Source organism: Squalius cephalus, assembly GCF_949319135.1.
Source record: "Squalius cephalus genome assembly, chromosome: 14".
In the NCBI taxonomy this organism is placed as follows: Eukaryota; Metazoa; Chordata; class Actinopteri; order Cypriniformes; family Leuciscidae; genus Squalius; species Squalius cephalus.
The window spans coordinates 7,994,088-8,012,843 of NC_137135.1; the positions used below are offsets into that span (position 1 = coordinate 7,994,088).

At 37.5% G+C, this 18,756-nt stretch overlaps 1 protein-coding gene across 1 annotated transcript in view; it reads left to right on the top strand.

The window, feature by feature from the left end:
- The window catches only part of frmpd3 (FERM and PDZ domain containing 3), a 184,169-nt gene that overhangs the window by 96,468 nt on the left and 68,945 nt on the right, over positions 1-18,756 (top strand). The window contains exon 2 of the mRNA XM_079892511.1: positions 10,884-10,968. The gene's annotated coding sequence lies outside the window, so the exon portion shown is untranslated. The remainder of the gene's footprint in view (positions 1-10,883; positions 10,969-18,756) is intronic.

Sequence of the window (18,756 nt, forward strand, 5' to 3'; positions counted from 1 at the left end):
AGTGCAGTTTGCAGTGCAGGCTGCACTATTAATAATATTAGGCTGCAATATTAATAATATTAGACTACATGTTTTGTCTCTTAGAAATGCACATTTGACAGTAGCATGAGTTGAAAGTAGTAGTAGCTTGAGATGGGATGCAGATATAAATTTCTGTTCATTAACAAAAACAGTAACATCTGTAAAAATTGTAAAAACCTCATTTTTATAGTTATATATGCAGTTCGTGTTTCTAATGTAAATCCATGTTTAATGATGGCAATTTGTAGATTGAAAAGCCTTTTGACTGTATCGTTGCGCACAGTGTTTCTCCTATTTGTCAGCATTGTTTAAACCAGCTTAAATCACCGAGACACACTGTATGTGTTCTTCACTGAATTCAAGCACTTATCACCGGATCTCACTGCGTTGTTTGATGGTTGCGTGACCGAGATCGATGAGCTGGCGTCTGAACTTTGAGCCGAGCGGATAAATGGACCGTGTGGCGCCGTTCAAATGAGTTTCGTTTCGCTTTTGGTGCATAAACGTTATCGAACATTTATCAATCTATTGATGATGTTTTATCAAGGAAAATTGTATCGCGATAATTAACGTTTTCGTTTTATCGCCCAGCCCTAAGTGTGATGGAGAGACACACCTTAATAACAGATCATTTCATACAGAGGGTCAGAACGAAAGTTGAAAATAATAATTTTCCACATATGTATGTTATATATGTTATAAATAACAGAATTACAATATCACATCTGAGAAATATGGGTCCTGTCCTAAATATCACAATTTATATGCACTTACTGTCATGTGTCAGTCCTAGTTTCTGATTAAAGACTATTTTGTGAGATTGCCTTCATCAAGCGTCTTTGGATAACTAATACACATTTTACAAATGCAGCATCCATTTATGATTTTAATAAATACAATCATTAACACTGAATGAGATGCTATGATTGCATACTATTTTATAATATACTACAACACACTGAGGTACAAATATGATCTGTTATTTGCATTGTATAATACATATAGTACAGAACTGTTTCATGTTGACTTTAATAAAAAATAAAAAAACTACTGTTCCAATAAAAACAAATAAAAACTTTAGCAATAACAACTCAAAGTACCTCAATAAAATACCATAAAGCATCTGTTTTCAAAGCAAAGAGCATTTACTTTGTTCACACCAGATACATAAATAAATTTTCACACCGTCCCACTGAATCAGAGCTGTAACACTGAGATTTAATGAAAATGTAATATATATATATATATATATATATATATATATATATATATATATATATATATATATATATATATATATATATATATAGTAAATAGTCATTTTAAAAAAAAATGACACAGTGGCGTTCTATCTCATAAATCACTTGAGCTTCTTGTCTATGAAATTATTTCTGTCTCTTCTTAGAAACAATATCTCTAATACTGTATATCTCTATTTTCAGGGTTTGCAGAGATGCAATTCACTAATAATGAGGCAGCAGATGCACCTTTGAAACATTTCCTGTAATGGGAAATTTCCTGTAATTAGGACATGGTAGCCTAAGGTTTTATAGTACAATTGCTTATAGAATGAATGTCATCCATATTTACAATCAAGTCACGTTTGTCCAATGTCCATTTTCATTGATAGCTATAATTAAAAAGCATGACTATAGGTCAAAGACCCTGTGGAAGAGACTGATGAGCGAAGTATTTTTACCGTGTTACTGAAGTGGCAGTGACCCAAAATGTTGTTCATTTTCTAACAGTCTTTGATGTGTTAATGGGATGTGGCTAAATCATTCTGGTCTCTCTGGGTTGTGGGTCAAGGGAAAATTCTTCATTACAAATCACTTTGGACTGGAGGTTTCTCTGCTCTTCTGTTCTGTTCACTGTTCACTCTTTACAGTTGTCCAAATTATTTTCATTTTGGGAAACTTTGGGAAACGTTTAACTCTACCACATTCCAGAAATGTAGAAATCCACTGGTAACCAATTATTCTTAGAGACATCGAAAAGAAAAAAAGAAAACCACCTTTGATAAAATTCTTTGAGCTTCTTGCCAGAAAAAGGATCCGACACATTTTGCAGGATTGCTGATGTGAAGCCTTTGCCTGGACAGTCGGGAACCGTGGCTCACCCTGTTTGACAGGCCAGATCTGCAGAGCTCTGACAGAATCTCTTGTTCAGATTTTATGTGTGCGACAGCTCCTCTCTGAAGGAGGAATCACGGACCTGTGGCTTTATCAGCAATGCGTCATCTGACCAATGCATCTTTACACCGACACATCCAAAGAACAGACAATAACTGCAGACTTCACGGGACTCACAGCCTTCCGGTTTAATCAGCTCAGTCACAACTCAACAGAACAATAGATGTCAAAGATAAGGACATACTTTCAGGAAATGAGCACATGGCCTGACTTTATGATAGAAACAAAGTAAATGTTGTGTCCCAAAGTTTTGTAAAGATTGTGCAGAAATTTGGGTAAAATGTGGTTAGTTATTCAATAAGGGACTCCTCTGCTTGAAGTCTCAAGAAATTGAACTTATTCAGTTCATCTATTTAAAAAAAAAAAAAAAAATTGGTAAATAAATAAATATATATATATATATATATATATATGTATTAACACCAAGAAGACAAAAGAGATAGTGGTGAATTTTAGGAAAACAAGTGAAATTGTTCTGGAGTGGCTGTGGAGAGAGTCCCCTGTTTTAAATTCTTTGGGTTGAACATTACAGAGGATTTTTCTTGGACTACACACGCCTACACTGTCATTGAAAAAGCACAACAACGTATTTGTTTTCTAAGGAGATTAAAGAAAGCAAGATTGCCTTGCTTTTATCGATGTGCAGTGGAGAGTGTACTAACATATTGCATCACATCTTGGTACGGTAGTTGTACAAGAGAGGAACAGAGGGCTCTGCAACGAGTTACCAAAATGGCACAAAATATCGCCGGCACACAGTTACCATTATTAGATGAGGACATCATCCAGATGTCGGAGCAGAACTTCAAAAAAATTTCAGAGATCCCACTCACCCTGCACACCAGACAATTTACTCTCTAGCACAAGCCTGAATAATAACTTTTTTGCCAGAGCCGTGCATCTATTGAACACTTCCTGAATGTTTTCCATCATTTGTACTTGCACTACACACTTTAAACAGTCTGTTGTTTTTGTTTTTACTGGACTAATTGTTTCGTCTGATGTATCTTTTTTAAAAACTTTTAATATATATTAAAATAAAATATATATATAAAAAAGGCGAGTGTATCACCTACTAACCACTCGACACTAAAATATCTGAAATTATTCCAATACTCATTTTCCACAGAATAGATACATGATACCAGCTGGACTTTCACACTCTCTCATCTCTCCGACAGAGTTAAAAACAAACCCTCCTTCCCGCACTCACTCCGAATGAATATTGTTGGTGTTACAGGGCTTGAATTTCGCATTATTGGATTGCGCATATTGTGCAAACTTGGTAGAAAATGGGAGACATGATGGTAATGACAGCAGTATATTGGAGACAGTTATTCATTGTTATAAAAAAGTGACGTGAAGTGAAGGCCAAGTATGGTAACCCATACTCAGAATTTGTCCTCTGTATTTAACACAAGTTAGTGCACACACATTAGGAGCAGCGAGTAGTGAACACACACACACACAAGTGTCACCCGCAACCTTCAGGTTACCAGTCTGACTCTCTAACCATTAGGCCACGACTGCCTTTAAAATAAACAATAAAAGACATTTATAAAAAAATAAATACATCATAGAATAAATAAATAACAAAAGTGAAAAATGAAATAATTTTTTAAGACATTTTCAAGAAACTAATGACAGCCAGGACAATAAACTATGGGCAGGGCACAAGCACAAAATAAAGAAATTCTGGAAAATGTAATATTTCAATACCCCTAAAACTAACTTAAGGTAATTTAACAGTAATTTAACAAGAACAATAAAAGTTCCCCAGACTTAAGACTGAACCAAGTAAAGCTGCTTTGTGTAACACATCTGTTCATTTGAAAGAAGATATAAAACTGACATTAACACATCCGGAGACTGAGATGTTTTGGTATAACTTAAAAAAATCTAAATTCATCCGAACAAAAATGTAACAACAAACTGTTGTCTTGCACACTGACTGCAAACTTAGGATGTAACTGACTTGCAAATGTTTGTATATTTGTTATTTTAATTAGATGCACTTTATTTCTACATTACACAAAGTGTCAGTGTTTATATAAGTTAGCTATACTTTTAGGCCCAAAACATACTCTATCGTGAATGCAGATGCTTCTACCGTAGCTACACAAGCTCATTTTTACATGCTGTTGTGTCCTGAAATGTTGCAGAGTGCAATTCAGCGTTGCATTCTCAGTGTTAAAGCATGGAGGTGTTACTATAGATATTAGTGTAAAGTCTTCTTCCTTTTTGTCAGTCTGGTCAACTACAGTCAGGGCACAGCAACATTTTAAAGAGAATCTCGCTGAGCAAGTTATGTATAGTTTACCAGGGGTGTCCAATCCTACCCCTGGAGGGCCACTGTCCTGCAAAGTTCAGCTCCTACCCCAATTAAATAACCCTAAACCCTAGCTAATCAAGGTATTACTAGGCATACTAGAAATTTCCAGGCAGGTGTGTTGAGGCAAGTTGGTTGTAAACTCTGCAGGACAGTGGCCCTCCAGGGCCGAGTTTGGACACCCTGGTTTATACAGTAGGCAGGCATCTGAAGAATAACACATTTGGATTAATGGTGCAGATGCAGCAGAACTACCAGCAAACACTGAACCAGATTATGTTGAGGAAGCATGTCTCACTAGCTGAAAAATATACAGAGGTCAATCAGCTCGTGCTATGTATAAATTATGCGTTACCAAGCAGACTGCGTCATCCAGAGTTTCATGATTGAACTATTTCATGGTTTGACAAAGAAAGTGATTTTAAACATGTTGTGAGTGGTTGCAACAATACCCTGAGGAGTGGAACGGGGAAAGAACGAGCACTTTTTTTTTCCATTTGCAGGAGGAGATTGTTTCTGTCACATTTCGCTGGTTCGGAGATCAGACTGTTCATGGATAGTAAACATGACCTCTTCATCCTTTTGCTGTTCAGGTTTCAGATTTCATTGCACATGAACACAAAAGTGCGTTCTAAGTTCTGGGTCCACCATTGCCTTGGGAGCACTAAAGTCAAAAACACTAAACATGTCAAAACACTTAACATGACCACACGGTTATCTGAGGACCCTCCAAAACAGCACACTTGAAACAGCTGCTTCATATTTGTGAGCAGAAGGACTGTTGTCGCACTTGTATTAATTTATACGTCTATGGCATCAGTGCTGCGCTTTCAGCTCAGTTTGATTTCAAGCAGGAATAATGCAGCTTTGAAGTTTGCAATGTCACATAAGAGGAAAGATATGAAAGAAGCGGCCCTCATTAGAGTGTGAGTGCCCGACATGTTATGTCAGCCTCTCAGTAAGAAATGTCTTAATGAATGAATTCGCTAGTTTTAAAAATTCTATACCATTTTATACTTTGATGATAAGTAAATTCAAAAGTATTACTAAAATGACTGGTGTAGTGATGTAGAACTAGTTAAAATAGGAAAGAAAAGTAGGGAATAGCAAAGATGAAACAAAACCACAACTGTGACACTCTATGGTCTCATGAAATTCACAGACATCTGCAAGTAAAGGTCACAACACCGCAAGTGGCCTACTTGGAAAACAAGACGGGAGAGGGTAAACAAGTGGGAACACTCAGTGTCGGGACGGTCAGCTGAAACCATTAACGAGAAGAAGGTCTCAGGTTACAACTGTAACCAAGACGCTGCGTCTGATTTGATGAAGCTTTGGGAACGCCTCATTGTGATTGCGTCTGAAGCTTGTCATTGTTTAGAGAGTTTAGATTTTATAGTTTCATGTCTGTAAATTACACTGCACGGTGTTAATTGGCACAATAGTATATATTTCTTCATTATGATTATTTCACCAACATGTACAGTACTGCGCAAAAGTCTTAGGCACGTTAGTATTTTCACACCAAAATCAGATTATTTGATGGTGAGTTCAGATCATACCGGCTGTTGTCAGACTCCTTCTGCAAACAAAAATCTCACTGGATTATAACAATTAATGGCTAAATGAATGTTTGGAAATGTAAACTGATATTTCCTACTGACACACTACAGCAAAAGTTATAAATAATTGGCTTAAAACTTATTTTGGTGAAAATAATAACGTGCCTAAGACTTTTGCACAGTACTGTATCTCATTGTTTGTGTGGCTTCTGTTTCTATCACACCTCCTTCATAACTAATGCTTCACTTTATATGCTGTGCACATATACAGTGTTTGTTGTGAGTGTTTGTTTCAAACAAACACTCTCAAATCACTCTAAATCATTAGTATTGACTGTCTGTTTAATATCTGCTAACTCTTTATTTGTGATGCTCCACCAACAGACATTCTACTGCCTAAAAGTAACTCTGCAAGTACAAGTCAACTTATTCTACTAACCCAAACCCTAACCTAACTGCCTACTGACACTCTAATAAGAGAATTAGTTCACATGTAGTTGCAAAGTTACTTATAGTTAGCAGAATGTCCCATCGATGGTTTAGAGTGGACCATCGAAATGAAGTGTAACCCAAAAAAAATATATACTTTTTCAGTATTTCTGCTTCAAAAAAGTCACGTTTAATTCAGTGTTAATTACTGTTTCTTTTTGATTGTTTGTGAAATTTACTAACAATTTCTGAGTGAAAATTGTTTCACAGCAAGTTATTTCCCAGTGTATTCCTGTTGTGTGCCTGCACTCTCAAATGGCCAAGACACTGGGACATGCTGTCAGTCAACATCACTTTAACTCCTCTCGGCTGCTTCCTTTTACTCCACCTTCCCTCACCTCTTCAGTTCTCATCACACTTCCTATCAACTACTTACATTTTAAACTGCTTTCTGTTCTCTGAAATACAAATTCTCATAAAAGGTTTTTTTGGGGGGGCCCTCTGTTCTGTAGTCTCAAAACAGATCCAAAGATCAGCCCATGGATCCCAAAGACTCATAGTAACAGGACAGAAAACCTTATTCAGATATCAAAACAAAAAAGGTTCTAGAATCATCATTACGATCATCAGCCCACATGAGCCTTTTCAACTTTCTCATGCCTCCTCCACCTACTCTGCCATCCACAGTCTTTGCGAATGACTTAACGCACTTCAAAAACAAAGTGGTCATCATTCTCCAAAAGCTGAAAGTACAATATACTCCAGCTTATCAAGCATTGTGAAACAAGCCCTCGTGATCCCATTGATTGGCATGTTGGCAAGTTGGCATGTAGCATGTAGTGTGTATGAGCTGTTAAGACACAACATGTTACCAATAACCATCAGAAGTCTAAGGCAACAAGCATATTGCTGATAACATTGAGGTCAGCATGAAATCCAGTTTGACCCTGTTTGTTTGTTAGCGCAAATCGCTAGTCTTGTGGTAAACCTTTCATCAGTGGAAGTTGTCTTTTTATAATCTTAATCAATTATGAAGATTCCTTCCCTTCTGGAATGGCTTTCCTTCTCTGATGTGTCAGCTGACTTACTTGGGCAAAATATATTTAACAGCTCCCCCACAGCGGACAGACTGCTGTGAGATGAGAGATGGAGATTTTCCAACATATGTCACAATAATGTAGACTAATAACGCAGACTTGTCGCCAATAACTTGCAACTTGCATGATGCTGATACATAGATAGCTTTGGCTCTTTTACATTTAAAGGCTCAATATGTAAGTGTTTTGCATTAAAATATCTCTCAATTTCTTGAGTGAGAATTGAGAAGTGAGAACTTGATGTAAGAATTTTGCATTAATATATCTCTCAATTTCTTGAGTGAGAACTAGAACAATGTTATGAATTGTGTGAATTGTGTACTTACATTATCCCAAATGTTACCAGAAATGTTTAAATCAAAGAGAAATCCACAAATTTAACCAGTGAAGTGATCCATGTCATTGCATGTCCTCGTTATCCTCAGTTGTTGGTTTTAGTCCTGTAGAAACAGCATGTTTCCAATTACACCCAGATAGCATGTTACCGATGCACTGGGGTGGGAGGAATCGATTCACATATGAATCGCGATTCTATCTTCTGCCGATTCACATATTTCACTCACGAACGCTCACGTCCGTGCAGAGAAGACCATTGGCCAAAGTCAAGAATTTCGTTAAATAATACATTAAATTTGGGTTCGTTTTTCACTAAAACCTATCATTGTCACGGGACTGGTTGTATAAACACACAAAGATGAAGGTGAAGGCAAATAGGTAATATTTAATAAATCCAACACAAACAGAGCAGCATTCAACACATCCAAGATAGACGACTCTGGACCCTAAACTGAAACAAAACTGAACATATATGATAATGATGGTGATTGATGAGTGCACAGCTGAACAACATTTATGTCTGTGACACCAAATGAATGATTAAGGCAGACGATGACGAGACACAAACAGTCCAAACAAAAAAGAAAGAAGGGCCACAGAATGCCGTATGCATTAGAACAACACCAGTGTGAGTAAATGACTTCATTTTTCATTTTAGCGTGAACTATCCCTTTAAGTCAACATATTCCCTTTTTAGGTTTAATATCACCCTGTTACCACAGCAAAACAGTGATCATCATCATGTTGAAGATGTGCAGTTTGAGAAGTGTGTAATTTACTGTATGTTGCTGCATGGCACTGGTGTGTTATCTCTTTCACGCGTCAGAGCTGTTTCAGAGTCTGTCGAACCGTTTCTCCTCCTAATCTCCTCCATATCGTTTTAAAATACAACATTCTGGGTATAATTCACATGGGTCGGAAATGTTTTGATGTCTGCGACTCGCACATATGACACACTCTGTTATCGTGTCACTGGACTGAAGCCTTGTGTGTGTGTTATCGTGTCACTGGACTGAAGCACTGTGTGTGTGTTATCGTGTCACTGGACTGAAGCACTGTGTGTGTGTTATCGTGTCACTGGACTGAAGCACTGTGTGTGTGTTATCGTGTCACTGGACTGAAGCACTGTGTGCGCGATGCGAAGGAAAGCATGACAATGATGCAAAACCAGACCCAATGGAAAGCATATTTACACTGACCGAATCGTTCCATATCTCCTAGTGCCATTCACCATGTATGAAATAGTAAATGTGTGAACAAGTGGTCGATTTCAGCCACAGCTTTAGCGTCTATTTTTAATGTATAGGGTGAAGGAGGCTTCAGATTCTAGAGAGCAGAAAATCTGATGAGAAGCTGAAATGCAGAGTGATGTCTTCAAAATCATTGATCCATATTGGCGGAAGTGAGAGACTGTAAATTTTTAATGCATATATCTTCTAAATGTGAGCTGTGTCGTTGTTTTGGAGCATAGCTTAGCTTATACATACATAGATAAACTCAAGGCTAACATACTGATACTAAAAGTCAAAAACTTCATGGGGACTTTAAACGATAAGAGGTGCATTCACTCATTTGAACATAGTAGGCCTATTTTATAGTAGGCTAAATTTATACCCCAAGTAGTCTCTTTACATTTACTGCTGTGATAAAAAATGCAATTACTTGTGTTACACGTAGCATTTTAAACCTACATGTTACATTGCAAAAAGTATATTTTAGTCAGAATTTTTGCTCTCCCTTTCTAATGAGTTCTGTCAGCTTGATGTGCATACACACACCAGCGCTTATGTGTGTCGTGTAGTCTCCGTTGAACTTCACAAACTGCGCTGGTGTGTGTATGCGCGTCAAGCAGAAAATGTCATCAATGACATCAATGGAAGTGTTGTCTCATAAATTACGGAAATTTCTGTTAATGGTGGGGAAAAAGTTAACAACGGCAAAGTCACTGGCGAATGTTTTCAACTAATTTGTATGATATCATTTTCCCTTTTGTGTGTGTGCGTGTGTATGGAAGCCCACTGTTGCCGAATTGCATGTTATTTAAAAGTTTTGTGTTTCAGGTATAGTATTGTATGTTTACTGAGTTATACTGTTTAATGATGCTCCTTAGGCAGACTCGTGCTGTGCCTCAAATCGCTCTGCTTTAAACTAAAAGCCGGAAAGTTTTCTCATGCTGAGAGATAAGCAGATGTGTGTCTGTGATGAAATATATATTTCTACTTGACGCCTTTCTCGACAACATCTTTGAGCCGTGACTGTATTCACAATACAGCACTGCTTCTCAGACATTGTTTACATAACCAAATGTTCATCAAAGGTCACTTTCCATCAATGTCAATAAGTGGCTCATGGGGGTTCTTCAGCAAGTTTATGTAATTAGAAAAAATTCAATTTCTGTGGTCTGATTGATGTGACTTGCTAAGTTGAGTCGATATTTACATCCATCAGCTTCACATTGACATCTCTTAAAACATTAAAGAAACGACATATGCTACTACTATTATATACGTGTAACGTAAGGATCCACTGAAGGCAAGTATTAGAGAACCCAAGTGCAGTTTATTACAAAGAAGATCAAACATGAAACAAAAACATGGCATGGCATGAAAAACTCAAAATCAAGACATGAACATAGACTTAAAAACAGTGGTCTACAGGAAACAATACTTGGCAAAGACACATGGCAAACATGAGGGCTAAAATACACACAAGACTGATGACAAGACAAGGGACACCTGTAAACAAATGAAACAATGACAACATGACACATCAGACAAGGGAAAACATGGCAGGATCACATGACTTGAACAGGGGATCACATGACAGACATGAAACATGACAAACAAGACCAAATCGTGACAATACATAAAAAAAAAAAATAAAAAAAAAATTAATTGTTTTTCTCTTATTTTTGCAGTGGCTCTCTACCTATGCAGAGGTATTGAGGATCTCGGACCCTGAGAAGTAAACCATCTATCCACAGCACCTTGTCCAGAAACATCGTAAGTCATAGACATTTCGCATCATATTCAAAAATGCTTCTCATAAACTTTGGGTGATATTCAGTCAGATATTATCTAGAGTGAAAGAGACAGTTAGCTGGCACTTCCAGTTGGTTCATGAACCACAGAGAGACTAATGAAATCACAGCCAGGGTTTCCTTCGGGAAACTATGGCGCAATGCCATGAGAACAACAGCATTATTAGAGCAAACGATTGTCAATACAGTATTAACTAGCATCACAACTGTTTTTGAAAACTAAGCATTTCAGACAACAAAGCATATCACTGTATGTTACAACATTTCGACCGCATTAGCCCAGTAGTACCGTGGCCGAGAAGGGTCACAACACAAACAAACGCCACAACAACTACATATTCAGAAAACACCTCCAAATTCAGAAAACACATACAAACGCCACAACAACTACATATTCAGAAAACACATACAAACGCCACAACAACTACATATTCAGAAAACACATACAAACGCCACAACAACTACATATTCAGAAAACAACTTCGTCGATTTCACATCACGTACGCTGCAAATATTCACAGCACGAGCAAATAGGGAAACGAACTGCAAACTGCAAAGACACAACGGAAATGTTTCCAGAGGTCCATAATCAGTGACGGCTACAAGAGGTAAGTGTTTCTCTTTTATTATGACAGACTTGTCGATGTGCTCTGATACCGAAGTGGTTTTGTGTGTTTTCAACATATTAAGTTATTGTCCCCATAACGTATTAGTCCACGCAGATAATTGTTAAACGTTCTGCCAACGTTGTTAGCTGGAAACTTGCTGGCTAGCTCGCTTCTGGTCACTAAATAGATGCATTACCGGCGTTTGTACATTGTTGTCCTGATATCTGAACTATTTATTTATTTTTCAGATTGAAATGTTCTGTCCGTTTTGTGCTGCAAACCACTTCGTTATCAGAGCACATCGACAAGTCTGTCATAATAAAAGAGAAACACCAGAGAATGTCTAATAAGGCCGTAGACGGGCTCTGGAAACACTTACCTCTTGTAGCCGTCACTGATTATGGACCTCTGGAAACATTTCCGTTGTGTCTTTGCAGTTTGCAGTTCGTTTCCCTATTTGCTCGTGCTGTGAGTATTTGCAGCGTACGTGATGTGAAATCGACGAAGTTGTTTTCTGAATATGTAGTTGTTGTGGCGTTTGTATGTGTTTTCTGAATATGTAGTTGTTGTGGCGTTTGTATGTGTTTTCTGAATTTGGAGGTGTTTATTGGATCTGTACTGTAGTTGTTGTGGCGTTTGTTTGTGTTGTGACCCTTCTCGGCCACCGTACAGTAGAGTATTAGTAGACTGTATGTTTAATATCTGCTATAAGACCCCAACAGACTGACTATAAGTAACTTTGCAAGTACGTCAACTTATTCTACTAACCTGAACCCTATCTTAACAGTCTACTAATACTGTAATGAGAGTTAGTTGACATGTAGTTTCTAAATTACTTCATGCCTAAAGTGGAAGTTTTTCCTCAATTTATTTGACACGTTTCTTCAAACTCAGGCCATTATTAACACAGCCAACTAAACACACTCTTACCTTAGCCAAACAGTATAACTTTACTGCATAATGAACTAGTTATAATATACAGTAACAGATATATTACAATTTTGGTTGGCTGTGTGAACTGTTGTAAACACATGGGAGAATTTCATACAAAATATTTTGATAAAATGTGTCATTTCAATGAAAATCTGTTTAGGACAATTACAAAGTGTCCAGATCACAGAGTTAATTGTTTTGAGAGCAGTAATCTCAGTTTGGAGAAATGTGACAAATCGACTGAGAAAACCTGTATTAGACATGAAATCAACTTTCTGAATGGTTCCTGAAATGTAGCAATTTCAGAAGTGTAATTTTTGTCATGTTTTATAGGGCCATGTTATTGTGTTAACTATAGTGGAGGAGGCATTGTACTGTCTGATAAGGCAGAGAAATTCCTCATGAGCACATTTTAAAACAAAAAAGATGAGGGGAATGTTTCCGGAATGTGTAAAACTAGAGCTTTGTGAAGCAGATTTGCACAATTATTGACAATAGACTCAATTTTGCCAACATCCTGTTCTGCTGCCTCTAGATCTCCTCGTGCCTTATATTAAATTCTTCAGCTAAATCATTAAGTCTACTAAAAAGTCCACAGATCTGAGCTGTTCCACTCCACGTCCTCCTCTCTGCCCTCATTCTCTGAGTGCATCAGAAATGAGTCACATATGTGATTGAACGCAGTACATTAGAGCTCATGAATTTAGCATGCTTTGCTATGCAGAAGCAAGACTGTTTAATCTGAACTTTACTGAGTGATACTCATGATCTCGTGTTATTTATAGCTCAGGTCAAACCACCACATGGAATGTCGATGATGTCATGGAGCATTACTGCACTGTTGGGTTTTCATTTTGCTCAAAATTAAGAACTGACAGAGTAAAGGCTTACGCTTATGGTACAATAACGTTATCTATTTCACTTGCAGAACGCAAGCGACTGGAGGGCACACAAGTCTGAAGTCTCTAAGATGCCCTTTTAAATTCCAACCAAATTGTTTATCATCGACTTAAGAAGAAAGCTGTTTGGTACAAACAACTCCTCCACCATGTAATTTTCATGCCCTGAAGAACTTTACCTTTTCAAAGAGATTTTAGATGAATGGCATAACACTCGGAGACAGTAGTTCTTAGCACAAAAACAAATGCTGGGTACCGTGTTTTCTCACACAGATGCTGTTCCTCCAGAGACAGTATAAGGAAAAGAAAATCATAAAATCATAATGTTCCATATTGTGCCTGTAGAAATGATTTGATTAAGGCTATTGTTTTACTTTACTATGTCCATGGTTATTACCTGGAGCCTTAAAAAAATGTTTTTAATGTGATTTTACCTTAAAAAGCCAAATTCATGAGACCATATTTTTGGTGATTTAACACTTTTCTGAAATGCCATCATGACAAACTGTTTTTGCTAGCAAAAAAAAAATACAGCGCCTACATATAAATACTTTCAGAAAAGTGGTAGACAATACTAGCTTTTGCTGGAGACGCTGGCGAGCAACTTGTAGTAGGAGGCAAAGACCGTGATTTTGCCAAGTAGGACGGGTTCCTGGATCAACAATCTTTTTGTCTCTCCTGGAACAGTGAGAAATTGTATGTACACCACTTTAGTCTTCCACATTTAGCCTCACGTACCTCAAGGACACTTAATTCTTACAGTCCAGTAACATTGCTAACTAATGTTGACATGTATATACTATAGAGTAAAACTTTTCCCCCATTGTATCCCGCATGGATTTCATTCCTTGCCACAATTGGGACTGAAGAATTATGGATTTTCTAGCAGAAAGGTGGGCGATAACACAAAAAAATAATGTACCTTGAGATGGGTATTTATGACAATGGGATACATATGACAATATCATTTTATATGTAAAGCTGCTTTGAAATTATGTGTATAGTGAAAAGCGCTGTATAAACCTGAAACATTCAACTTGGTGAAATCACAGTAAGCCATACAGACAGAGACTGTCAATGTGTCTCATTTCTAAAGCTTCGACCTCCGGAGGACACAGCCTTCGAAATGAGACACAGCTTGTGTCTGCCATGTAACCTAGTGATGGTCCATTGAGAGTTTACTACATAGACACTACTGTACATTCAGAGACGTTGAAGCATCACTCCACAAACTCCATCAAAGTCTATTGTTGCCCAGAGAGAGAGAGAGTGAGAGAGAGTTTAAATGATCTAGTGGTTTATTCCCCAAAGACATTTCATCCAACCTTCTGAGAGAGTGCGAGTGCTTGAGTTGATATTTGAGGTGAGGCACATGTTCTCCCCTGGGTTTTGCTTGCTGATCCATAGAACATACTGCTGGTTCATTCAGACATAGGCAGTCATATGAAGAGCTACTGTATCAAGATCTCCATTGTTTAAAACAATAAGCAGACATTAGACATGAGAGGAATGAATGTTGTTAACCTCTGGACAATTTTGCATTTGTTTGTTTCATAAAATCGACATCCAATATATTTTGGCAAGATACAAGAACTTGTAAGAAGTGGTGAAATATCCTGTCGCACAGATATATAAAATATATTAGATCTTGTTTTTGTTTGTGTTTTGCATCTGATTTGGGCCAGTTTCAGACTCTAAAGTCCCTGTGCAAAGTTGGCGTTCGAGGCCCTCTGCAACTGTGGAGGGTTTGCTGTAGTAACAAACGCAACTTACACACGCATCTGATCAACAGAGAAATTGTGGGTAAACTTTATGATTCAACTGAATGGTGCACATAAATGCACAGAGATGGGAAGTAATGAAGTACAAATACTTTGTTACTGTACTCAAGTAGATTTTTCAGATATTTTTACTTTACTTTACTATTTATTTTTGTTCCGACTTTTTACTTTTACTCCTTACATTTTTAACACGAATATCGGTACTTTCTACTCCTTACATTTTACAAAATTGGCTCGTTACTTTAGTTTCAAATAATTTCAGTGGAGTTACGTTATTATTTTTCGCGTCATTAACGCAGGGAGTTTGATTGACAGGCGATCTGACCAATCATAATCCGCCATCCGCCATTTTTTGCGAAAAAACTGTCAGGAGGAGAGTTAGTAGATTAACATTGGAGGATTTAAACTTGAAAAACGAAGTGTACCGACGTCTTTCCGCGGTTAAAACAACATTCCTTATTATGTTCGTTCATGTTTATTTGATGCTATAAATTAACTAGAAGGAAGAGATGAATGGTTCACGAGCAGCTTTAACTGATTGATCTGTCAGACACTTTAAAGAGACACAAAACAGTATTTTTTGTTTACATTTCTTTAAAAAATTACTAAATTTGAAAGGTGAGACTTTGTTTCATATAAAAAATAACCTGGTCTGTCCGGTCTGTCAGTGTGTTGTCAGTGTCCCCTCTGCCCCCGCGATGTATTTTTCACTGCGTGAGAACGGCGTCGCTTGTCGGACATAGCAACTGTAACTAAAGGGGGCGGGTCTTTGCGAACAGTCAATATACACCTGGCGCACCACTACAAGACGACTCGACAGATTCGGCGGCATTCATTCGTGGCAAATCATTACATACGTGTAGATTCCTTTAAATGTTAAGGAGAAGATTAAAAAAGAGAAACTGGATCTGTGAATTCTCACAGAATCACAATTGAATTCATATCTTGCTACTCAGTCAGAATCGTATTAACCTGGAGTCCCAGTCTGTCACAAAAAAATCATATAGGCTATGTGATGTTTTAGGCCTATAGACAGACATCCATTTAAAATGTAGGCAATGGCATATAAAGAACATTTTTTTCAAATCCACTTAAGTTTCTCAGCTTGCACTCTAGAAACATTTGTGTGGTCCAGGTAGCTTTGCATAAAAAAATGGTTGTCATTCGCAAGGCTACTTTTACTTTTATACTTTAAGTACATTTCCAAGCCTGTACTTTAACTTCTTTACTCAAGTAAAAGTAACAAATCAGTACTTCTACTTTTACCAGAGTATTTTTTGACACAAGTATCTGTACTTCTACTTGAGTACGGGAAATTAATACTTTTGCCATCTCTGTAAATGCACATGCTTAAATGAGCGTTATCTATTACTATTTACTTGAACTTCTCAGGTAATAGCCTATCTATGGTTTAAACCATTTCAGAGGTGGCCAAATTTGGAATTTAAAATGCACTGATTAAAGGTTCTCTAAGAAGGTTCTCAATTTTGCAAGGTTAAATAAAGAACTGGTAGTAGAACTCAATAAACACAACATATATAATGGTTAAGGTTCTGTGTATTTGAGAAGCGGAGAATCTCTCAGATTTAATTAAAAAGATCTTCATTTGTGTTCCGAAGATGAATGAAGGGATTGCGGGTTTGGAATGACATAAGGGTAAGTCATTAATGACAGAATTTTTCACTTTGGGGTGAACTATCCCTTTAAGTCACCCTTGACAGGCAGTCACAGGCTGGCACGAGCTCATTTGGATTTCTTCAAATGTCTGTCTTCAGAAACATTGTCTGAGGTGTCATCCGCTGAGAGTGTACGCTAACGCCCGAGAAGCTAATGAGATGTATCTGTCACAGTGGATGATTTGCCTAACTAGACTAATTACTGTGTTTCACCCATACATGATAATGAATTCATTATTTATGTTGTGGCTATTTATGTTTCAATCATCATCCAATCTAGAGATGGAGACTTAGAAGGCTTATTATGAGTTTGATGTACAACAACATAAGTGTGAGTGAATGGTTTAAAGAACACACTCTTGAGCTCATAAAGAGGCAGCAAAGCGTTGTGGTCAGACGTGTGTCCCCCCCCCCCCCCCCCTCTCTCTCTCTCTCTCTCTCTCTCTCTCTCTCTCTCTGGCTGAGGCTGTCTGCTGTGATTCTGACCTGTCTCACTGTCTGGCTGACAGCTCATTGACATACAAAAACATGGTTTGCTTTCTAGAGTCTGTTCCTGCGGCCTCACACTGACAGGCTGGCATAGATGTTATTCATATAATGACATTCACAGACAGACAACAGGTCAACTTATTATTCAGATAGAGGGAAATGCATTGAGGTATGCATCTAGAGGATCTAAATTTGGAATAATGTCGCACCAAACAATTTTATGAAACTGGATGGCTGGTCATGTGACGGCAGTCATGAAAAGAGTCATTTATTGTACCAAAATGCAGAGAGATGAAATCAGAGATCGTGTTGAATAAGGGCCTCTGGAAAAAAAACGTTTGTGGCCATTCACTCAGTTAGTTCATTATAATATTATTAACATATTATAAAAGTTAAAAGTACATAAAAACAAAAATAGCATAGCCTAACATGACTTCAGGGGTCCGTTCTTCGTACGTCGCTAACTCACTTAGCTGGATTTGATTGTTGGCGATTTGGCATGATCTTGGATTGTTTGGTTCTTCAACGCTCATCCTGGACTTGCTGTCATAGCAACGGGACATCTCGGGAGCATCTTATTTCATGTTAACAGGATTAGATCCCGGCTTCATAAGCGGAGCTGATATGGGAAGTCCAGCGCAGCGCAATAGTGCACTTTCTGAGATATATATTTTTTCTCGTGATTCGTGAGATTGTCGTTTTTTGTCGCTTTTATGTTTAAAAAACAGTTTTAGGGTTTTTTTTGTGGCATTTCCAAGCCACTTAAGACCCAATGTTGTAAAGCAGTTTTTTTTTTTTAGGCTATCATCATTTTTTATGAAGATCATACAATCATGACCATTCCGATTACAGATATGTCACTCAGGCTTCACTAACGTGATTGGTACCATAGAATATAGGCTACCATAGACTGCCATCAAGGCCTCAATGAAGGGGATTATGTGAACAGAAAAGGGGATTCACAATGTAAATGTGCAGCCCAGTTACTATTGTGATTCTTAATATTCCAGATTAGTAATATTATATCAAATAAAAAAAAGGCAGTTGACTAAAATCTTCCATATCACAAATGTGAAAGCAAAATGGCCAGGATCTGTGCATGACTTAAGAATTTTCAGAGATTCACATCTATGCACATTATTTGAAAGTGGTAAGAAAAGTTCCACAATTAAATATCAAGCTCACTGTATTACATACACTTATGCTGATCCTAACAGAACTGCATTTTTTTCATAGGTGATTATGACATGTTCCTGCCTGCAGACAGGTGTTTTATGACCCCATTCCCTGACCCAAACCAGTTACAATGCAGCTCCAGGACAAGGGCACACAATGAAATGAACTTTGGCTAACTAAAGGGAAGA